This window comes from Rattus norvegicus, chromosome 17 (genome assembly GCF_021556685.1).
Source record: "Rattus norvegicus strain SHRSP/BbbUtx chromosome 17, alternate assembly SHRSP_T2T, whole genome shotgun sequence".
NCBI classification, from domain to species: Eukaryota; Metazoa; Chordata; class Mammalia; order Rodentia; family Muridae; genus Rattus; species Rattus norvegicus.
The window spans coordinates 10,954,603-10,964,295 of record NC_141550.1 but is presented as its reverse complement, the minus strand read 5'-3'; the positions used below and the strand labels follow the sequence as shown (position 1 = coordinate 10,964,295).

Genomic DNA, 9,693 nt, shown 5'->3' with positions numbered 1-9,693 from the left:
AGCCACTGAGAATGAATACTATAGTGTGGTTTAACAACTGGTCGCCACCTGAGAAAGGCATTGAAATGAACGGTCCTGGCCAATCCCTGATGTAGCGGCTTGATGACATCACCTGTTGCTGGAGAAGGAAGATGGAACAAACTGCCCCTATTTACTGTGGCATAATGTTTGACAGAAGAAGTTAAACATATAACTGGGGAGCAAACACGCCGAGACTATGACAGGGGCACTCAGTGGGTATACAGCCACAGTGTGTATACAATCGCTGTCATTGTGAAGTCGGGAATCACGTCATTGTGGAGTCCGGATGTGCGTTGAGACATCTGGAAGCTGTGCGTTTGCTGTAAGCAGCCCTACACAGACATGTGAGCGCCGAACCACACTGTGTTAGGACAGCAGCTCTCAGCCCTTAGAAGCTCTTCTTATGAGACCACTGTCGTATGTAGCTCTGCTCTTCCCGGAGACATCTTTATGCGTGCATCGTTGTTCAAGAAGGAGGAGATACCTGGAGACTGAGGCAGAAGGATCCTGAGTTCCAGGGCAGCTTGGCCTATAAGAGCGAGCTCCAGGATGTGGTAAGACTACCTCAGAACAATAAAAGCCGACCTGAACCCAAACAGAAGACGAGCAGAAGGCTGGCTCTCCCACAAGGGCTGCACGCGTGCGCGTGTGTAGGTCTGTTTCCTGTGGCAAGGGAGGTGTGAAGGTAGCCGTTGTGCCATACCGAAATAGAATTGAAAGGGGAATGGCTTCCTTTTTTTTCAACCTACTGTCATTTAATACTAGGCCAAATGGGTCGAGTGGACCCCTCCCCCGAGCAGACCCCTCCCGAGGTGGTTTCCCAGATGAAAGGCTATTTTCTTTTGGGTTATAATGATGCACGCCTCCAGGCAAGGTTGGCTGCTTTGCTGGTCTCCCGCTCCCTTCCCTCCTCAGCTGTACTTGATCTGGCATATTATCCCAGTAGCCGGGGAAATCCACCCACCCCTTTAATCTGCAGAATCACAGGCGCATGTGTGCTTTAAAACCCCATCGCTTTCTTTTCATCTCTAGCCCTCATTTTAGCCACTTCATTTGCCGAGTTCCTGTGAGCTTCCTATTGATAATTGATAGATCGCCCCTTCCTTCTCAGCTTCCTCCATTAGCTATTCCAGGAAGTTGGTTGGTGCGTCGCGTGTAACCCAATAGTTTGGTGAATGCGCACTTTGCTAAGCAGGTCTATGAAAATCAATCCTGTCCAGCAGGCCCCGGGACCAGGAAGCTATTAGATTGCGTCTTGGCTGGCTCCTCTTCACTGAAGCAGCCTATAGGGAAGCCTGGGGACTTCCTCTTGCATCAATGGCTAGGAGTGGCTATCTGTGAGAAATCACTGATGCCAGGCATGGCTCCTCCTCCCAGCCAGGAAATCCCCCCACCCCGGACCCCATCCAATAACCCCACCCCATCAGTTCTAAAACCTAGGTTTCTAGAAGTGTTGGGGAAGGATGCCTCACTGAGGACATCTGGTCATAAGACCCGCTTCCTCAGCCGTCAGTCGTTCTTAAATTTTTTTTCCCAAAGAACTCTAAATGACAGAGTGGTACCTCCAGCCACAGCTAAGTCATATACATTACCCACAGACTTCCTTTAATCTGCCCAGAAGCCAGAGGTAACCAAATTAACAGAAAGCTGAAAGTCATATTTCAAAATTCAAAGATTTCTTTTATATCTTTTAAGGAAAGTATATCTCTAACCAGGCCTGGTGGTATACTCCTTTAATCCTAGGGAGCATAGACAGGTGGGCGTTTGTGAGCTCGGGGCTGGCCTGGTCTACATAGTGAGTTCCAGGACAACCAGGGCTACGTTGTGAGACACTGTCTCAAAAAGCATCATTTATCTGTAAGTATTTGGACAGTGTCTGTGTTTCGTTGAACACCCTCCCAGCCTTCCTTTCCTTAGTCTGCTTTCGTTAGTCCTCTTCGGCCCTCTAGAAAATTTTACTTATACAGTCGTGCATGTTTGCGTGTGTGTGTGTGTATGCATGTGCGTGTGTGTGCGTGTGTGTGTGCATGTGTGTGTGTGTGTGTGTGTGTGTGCACGTGTCACAGCATACATGTGGAGGTGAGAGGACAACTTTTGGGACTCAGGTTTCTTCTTCCTTCACTTGGGTCTGGGGGACTGACCTCCGGTCGTTCAGCTTGGCCACAATCTCTAATGTAGCTGAGCCATCTTGCCAGCCAGCAGTGTCTTCTGATGGATTGTTTATTTAATGAGGATGACATGACTGTCCGGTTTGGGTAAGTTTGATTGTAACTCTGTTTTGTCAGGTATTAGGGCAGTGACTCCTGCTCCTTCCCTCCTCCCCTCTACTTGGAACACCTTTCCCAGCCTTTCATCCGAAGTCTTTTACCCTGAGGTCTAAGGAAGAGCTCGGTGTAGGAGTTGGGGAGATGGCTCAGTGGGTAAGAGTACTTACTGTGACCAGATGCTGCTGGTAAACTAATTTACCTCCCGCTGTAGCTCAGGCAAGAAACGCTAATGAAGCTCTACACACGGAGGATAGCAAGAAAGGAAGGGGCCCTGTTGAGGGAAGGGTGGACTGGAGGCGTGGAAGGGACCTAATATTCATTACATAAATACATGAGACTGTTAAACAAGCTGGTTTTAAAGAAGCATCTGCTGTGTAAGTATTAGCACCTGAGTTCGAATCCCAAGCATCTGCGCAAAAAGCTGCGTGTACCTGAAACCACAGCGTCAGAGGCCAGAGACAGGTGGACCTCGATAGTGCACGGGCCAGCCAGCTTGTGAAATGGCAAGCTTCTGGGCCGTAGGAGGCTCTGTTTCAAGACTGTTACACAGCCTACAGTAGAGGGAGACATCCAGTGTCCTGCTCTGCACACAAGGACACATGCGCCTATTAACTATACGTGTGTATCCCTACCATAAAAGAAAGAAGACCTTAACCTTAAAAGATATGTGGTCATTTACTGCTTCTTTAGTAACCGTGGAAACAGAATGGGAGGAGGAGTCCCAATTTAGAAATTTCCATTTCTGTAAGTGGAGACACATATAGAATGGTCGTAAGCAATATAGTGATGCATCATGGGGTAGGGAGAGGAGGGGAGGGGTGGCTTACAGGATCACAGGGGTAGTGGATGAGTTAACCTCCTTGATTTTGATGGTGTCTATCAGAACTCATTCAGCTGTGCTTTCACAGTGTGTCGTGTATTAGGTTTCAGCCATGACCCCAGTAAAGCCGTGAGCCATGTCAATCACTTCAAGTGAGGCTGGAACTCAGGGTGTTGAACAGGCTAAGCAGATGCTGTAACCACTGAGTCTTATATCCAGTGCTAATTTCTTTTTTGGAAAGAAAAAAAAGATAATTTAAAACAATGGGATGGAAAAAAGCATCAGGACAAAAGGGGAACACAGTCTGTGTGTGGATGTGAGGAGAGGTTGATCGCCAGGGGAGATCAGGACCCCAGTCCTGCATGGCTGTGGTGTTTCCTTGGATACATTTGGGAGCCTGGAGAAGTTTCAGGGGTGCTAAGGTGGTCAACACTCTTATAGAAAAGTGAATCTGGCAGATCAAGGATGGCTCCAAGGGCCTATTGGGTAAGGGGATATAATGGAAAATAATGTGCTCTGAACCGAGGGATAAGTTTTAATAATCCAGAAGAAATTATGCTTTAAAAATTACTTATTTTTTACAATGGACACACAACAATACATGCATTTATAGGACAAACTATGATTATCTGTGTATCTATCTATCTATCGATCTATCTATTCAATTTATCACGATTCATGAGAAACCCTCTACCTCCTCAAACATTTATTATTTTTATGTCTTCCAGCCAATTTGAAATATTATATAAATTACTGTTATATGTAGTGACTGTGCTGAGTTTATAGCAAACAAAAGGCAATTCCTCTTCTAACTGAATTTGTGTTTGTTTGAGACAGAGGATCACACAGCCTGACTAACTTTGTACTCTCCATGTAGCAGAGGCTGGCTTTGAACTCCTGATCCTCCCATCTATCTCTGGTAAGTGATGGCATTAAAGGTATGTGACACCATGCCTAGCTTCTATCTGTAGCTATTATATGACCTTAGTCTTCACCCATTTCCAAGTCTTCTTATTCTTAGTGACCACTGTTCTAGTCTCTTCTCCCATGAGATCAGCTCAGTTAGCTTCTACATTTTCTTCATTTGTTCACCTGTCAATAAAATCTTTGATCACATATCTTGGCTATTGTAGATAATGCTTCAATAAACATGGGTGTCAATAGACATTCCTTGATGTATGTATTTGTGTGTGTATCCATGTGTGTCTGTGTTTGTGTCTGTGTGTGCCAAGATTAAAACATACCCTCCCACAGAGAAGTTCTTTAAGCAGGGAGTTAAACAATTTAAAATCTTGCAGGAAGTCCCTGAAACTGACTAGATTCACTAGGCCTCTCTCTTGCTGAATGAGCAATATAGCTGCTGAGAGTCATTCTCAGGCAAGACAAGCTGTAAAAGAAGACTCTGAAACCAGACCGACAGCTAGGAAGAGGCAGAAACAAGCAGAGCTGTTTGGAAGAGATTTAAACCAACTGAGTCACTTGGAAGGGACATTCTCCAACCTATTGAGTTGCCTGCAGGGTGTATAGTGTGCTCTAGGTTCCCAGCTTTTGTGAACTGTCACCAATGCTGCCATGAACTTTGATGATGCAATTGCCTTTGGGTGATTTTTGCTCTTCTAAGTAACCCCTCACCATGCTCCTATAGGTAGCCCCAGTAAAACTCACTGTAAGGGTCTGAGAATTACTGAAGACCCTAGACTCAACTAGTATGCAAAAGCAAAGAGCATTTATTCTGTAGAAACAGCCAGCTTGCGTGGGTCAACCATTCATACAAAATGGCGACAAGAGAAGCTTGCAGGCTCCTTTTTGCAGGGCTATGAGAATTTTCTAGAAGGGTTAAGTAACCTTTAACACGATTAGCAGCAGTGATATTACTACATTTTTGATTGGTTACTATTATATTTGGTGAGACCTTAAAGAGTTCCAGGAACAGACCCAATATGGGAGCTTGCTATCTCTCTAGGTTAGATGTCTCAGGAACTCATCCTCCAGGACTCAGTTCCTGGCTCATCCTCCCTCTTGGCCAAATGTCAGGGCTGCTGTTGACTAATGACCCATTGTTTGTGGTACGGTTCTCCCAATGAGTCTTGCCTGCTTCTTTGGGAAACTGAAACTCAAGACCTAACATGGTTGCCTATTCTAAAACGGAGTGGGTTAGGTCCTCTCACTTGCTGGTTCACTGAATTGGTCTTTAGTGGTATTGTACCTTAGTTGGAGGCTCCCTGTCTGGGGTGAGTAGACATGTGCTGTATCTTCCCAGGAGAAGTTTTGTTGCACAGGTCGACTTGCTGGTGTTGGTTCTTTCCTTACACCATGTGGCCCCAGGAATTGAGCTCAGTTCATCAGTCATGGTCATCAGACAAGCACCTTTACCCATTGACCCATTTTGGTGACCCATTTTGGCATCATGTAGGTATCTCTTTCACACAATGATCTCATCACCTTGATTATACCTTTGGTAGTGAAATTACTTCATTATATTGTAGTTCTGTTTCTAATTTCTTGAAACCAAACCTCTTTTGTAATTGCTGTAGTAATTTGTATGGCTGATAGGTTATAAGAAGGAGAGCTGTTGGATAAGCAATAACTTAATTCATCTACCATTTCCTGATTCTTTTTTTCACGAAATTTGAATATTTGAAAGTATTATCCTTATGTTGTATGTAACCTCCATAACACTTTTTAATAGTGCATTATAGTACATTTGCAGAACCTTATGAGAGTGAAACAAGATGTGGTCCAGTTGCTATGGTGACTTAGACTAGACTACAGCTATCTAGAAAGAAGAGTCAGTTGTTTAGAATGAGTGAAGATCAGGATGATGCTGAGTGGGATAAGGCAAAAGTTACAAGATGTATTTTGAGGGCTCATAAGAACTCTCTTCCCTTGTCAAAGGCATAAGGAGGGATGAGTCACTTCTCTGGACATTACAAAAACTTTCATGGCTCCAAGAGAATTGTTTTTGCTCTAAGGATCACAGAAATATATAGCTATACATAGATTTTTCATAGGCCAAGACTTCTAAGATTCCATAAAGAGGGAATGGCCCCAGACCCACAGACTAAGCTCAGATCAATAAAACCTTACACAGGCCTGGCAGGTCCTGGGTACTTGGGTGATTGGAAGCAAAGTTGAAGGAAAGCCAGCAACCATCAGGAGATCTAAGTATAAGGTTCTGCCTTCAGAGAGAGATGTGATCTCCTCTAAACTCCTCAATAGATACTGGGGGGAAGGGTTTTGAACCCGTGTTGACCTCGAGACTGAACAGTTTCTAATTAGTTGCATAGTGGTGGCTCAGCATTAATTCTCCAAATTAAAGATTATTGGATATCAAGGTACTGGCATAGAGTTATCTTGGGAAATAGTTTGAAATAATGTAAAAGAAAAAAGTGCTTAAACTAATGCTATGAACACATTCTGGGTGGATCAAAAGCAGGTGGTCTGAGAGCCTTTGAGAAACACTGCTGTACTTGAAAGACATTAATTGGAGATGATTCTCCTATAGATACCAGGCAGAACAGTTCTTAGACTCAAAGAGGACGACACCGTCAAGGAAACAAGCTCAGGATTGAGATTAAATGTGTCCAGGTTTCCAACCGTATGTGTGAGAGCCTGACTTAGAGCTGTGCTGCGTCTTGCTCAGTGCGCCATGGGAGGTGCCAGCTTGGTTCACCGAAAGGGAACAAGACTCAGAATGACTCCCAGTGGAATTCCACTTATTGGAACAGAAAAGCCTCTGGTGCTGGGTGCTGGAGGCACAGGGAGAGTTTGAAGTTCCTCCAGGAGTTGCAAACTGCTGGAAGTGAATGAGCAAGAAGGAATTTGAAACAGTAAGGAGGGGACAAAAGGTGAAAAGAAGAGAGAAGGAGGAAAGTTAGGAGGGAGAGTAGATTAGGAGAAGGATGAACAGACATGTACTAAGGGATTTCTTTCAAGCATGCTGAACCATGTGCCAAAGTACTCCAGAGTGTTTGAGCAATGTACACACACACACACACACACACACACACACACACACACACACACGCACACACACACAAATGCATGCACACAGACAAATGTATGCACACACACAAATGCATGTGCACGCACACACACACACCCCAGTACGCACACATACAAACACACTCTCAGTCAGCCGTAGGCTCCTTTCACGGAACAGCTGCTATAAAGCACAAATACAGCTTGCAAATGCAAATGAAGCAGCGGCGGAAAGTGGTGGCACTCTGTCCCCCTGAGTGTGAGAAGTTGTAGAGTCCCCAAAAGGAGCGCATGTCCTTCCTTGAGTATGGGAGGTCCTCTGTCTGCAGGCTCAGCCTGCTTTCAGTTCAATCAACCAGCTGTACATCAAAGATACTTGAAGAGAACACGGTGTGTGTGCTAGTGCCCAAACGCCGTGTTTCTTCATGAGCACTTCAACGCTTTCTCTCCAGGATGTTTATGTTGTCAGGTGTCGTATGTTGTCTAGAGATGGCTTAAGTGTAGATGAGGATCTGTTATCCGTATGCAGGTCTGTGCCATTGAATGTAAGAACCTAGACCATCCTCAGGGATTCTTTTGTTTTTTTTTGTTTTTTGTTTGTATCCATTAAGATCCTGGGGCGGGTCTTGAGTGGATACAGAGGAGTGGCTGTAATTTCGCCTATTTACAAATGGAAAACAAAACAAAACAACCAAGGCATTATCCTTTCATTTCCGTGAACTATGCCTTCCAAAGTTCTACTAAGTTTCCATGTCAGAGAGTCGGTAGCTAACTGCTCCGAGAGCCAGGTGTGACTCACTTCTTTTTGCCCAGAGGCACTGTACAGCACAAAGCTGGGATGCTCAGGGCTCTGTGAACAGAGAGAGTCCCTGCTCTTCAGGGCTACCTTATTCTTGCGACATTTAATTCTTTGTCATTTAAGCTTTACAGAGACAGTATTAGTTAGGTGCTATGACTCAGTTGGCTTTTGCTTTCGAGAAAACAAGACCCATGGACAGCAACGTCCTGCAGCTAGTTAGTGCTAGAAGACAAATTGAATTTAGACCAGTCTGACGGGATGTCTGTTTCTAGTCACTCTGCTTACCCCATCAGGTAGGTGGTTTGTCCTGCTGGCTTGTCCAGCCTTAACACTGGGAAATCTCCGCTTCACTGTGTGACCAACAAGGAAGGACACACCGTGCTTTCATCTGACTGAAGCACACCACAGTATTACCCTTTAGTTCGCAATTCCTCGTTGTCTGATGGTCGGCTCCACAGCTGTGATCATGATGGGAACAGAGCCCCAGGGACCCATGGAGTACGATGCCTTCTGACTACAGTCCCAGATGGGGTCTTTCTTGGCCATCAGGAGTTACTTCTTCTGAGGCACGAGGAAATCTTGGAGCCACTGAAGCCAGACACAGGCATCGTGGTCATGGCATGAGAACCAAAGAGTATTTCAATATTAGAAATCGGCTAATGAAACCCTTATGATACTAGCAGCTCAGGGGACTGTGGTAAGTCAAAGTCTAAGGAATAGAAGCAGGAACGACCATAGCTCCTGTATTATAAGCAACCTGGTGAGAGTCAAGTCCAGGAGAAAGAGTATGGAAGTCCCAGTTGTCCTTTCGGGACATTCAGGGTGACTTTCAAAGCTCCTCTTCTGCCAAGCTTCATTACACCTGACATCTCGCATCTATAGGTTCTGTGGTCCTTATCGGGACCAGAAGCATTTCAGAGCTTTGAGTATTTGCATTTAGCGAACAAGGTATTTGGGGGCTGCTGCCCATGTTCAAACATGAAATTTTTTCATTTCCCAAATACAAGTACTTATAATCCCCATGATGATCTTACACAGCATCTTTGTGTACGCCATTTTGCACACTGTTTTGCACCCTCTCCATCCCTAAGGGTGCATCTTGGCATACTAGAAACCTAGCGAAAGAGAGATCAGGTTGGTGTGTGAGCAGCGGTATTGAGAATGTTGGAACCTGAGGAAGAGGAAGGAGAGGGCACAGGCCCTCCACACATGGCTTGATTAGAAGGGGGCGGAGATGAGGATCCACCTGACGATGTTTTGACCAATGGGAGGAGTGAAAATGATAAGAACCGTTTTATGTACTTCTCTGGCCTCTTTTTGCTTCTTTCCGGCTAAGGGGTAGTGAGAACAGACAGTCATGCCAGACACAAAGAAGGAAGTCACATTGTTGAAGATGGCAGAGTTGTCTTATTGTCCAAACCACTCCAATGCCTCACTGTCATGTATGAGACCTAGAAATCTTTCTGTTAATCTGACTACTTTTGGATTTCTTTCTTATCACACAGAACCTGTGCTGTTTTGTAGGGACCTGTACAAAATAGCAAATCATAGAAGATGATCAAGAATGTCACAACAACGATGGCAGAAAATTAACTAAGCACTTGACTTTTTTTTTTTTTATACAAAGGAGCTGGCAAATTTTTCCCTTTTAAATGTTTCTTTTTCCTTTTATTGAAGATAGATTCTTTTCTGATATAATATTTCTTGGTTATAGATTCCCCTCCATCAACTCCTCCCAGCTCCTCTCCACCTTTCCTCCACTCCTGATTCCCTCCTTTTCTTGTCTCTCATTAGAAAAGGCAGGC

General features: G+C 44.8%; 1 long non-coding RNA gene across 1 annotated transcript in view; it reads left to right on the top strand.

Annotated features, from left to right (window-relative positions):
* The first annotated feature begins 340 nt into the window (after nucleotides 1-340).
* LOC108348510 (uncharacterized) overlaps nucleotides 341-9,693 on the top strand; it is a 34,869-nt gene continuing 25,516 nt past the window's right edge. The window contains exon 1 of the long non-coding RNA XR_015642000.1: nucleotides 341-575. This is a non-coding gene — a long non-coding RNA (uncharacterized LOC108348510). The remainder of the gene's footprint in view (nucleotides 576-9,693) is intronic.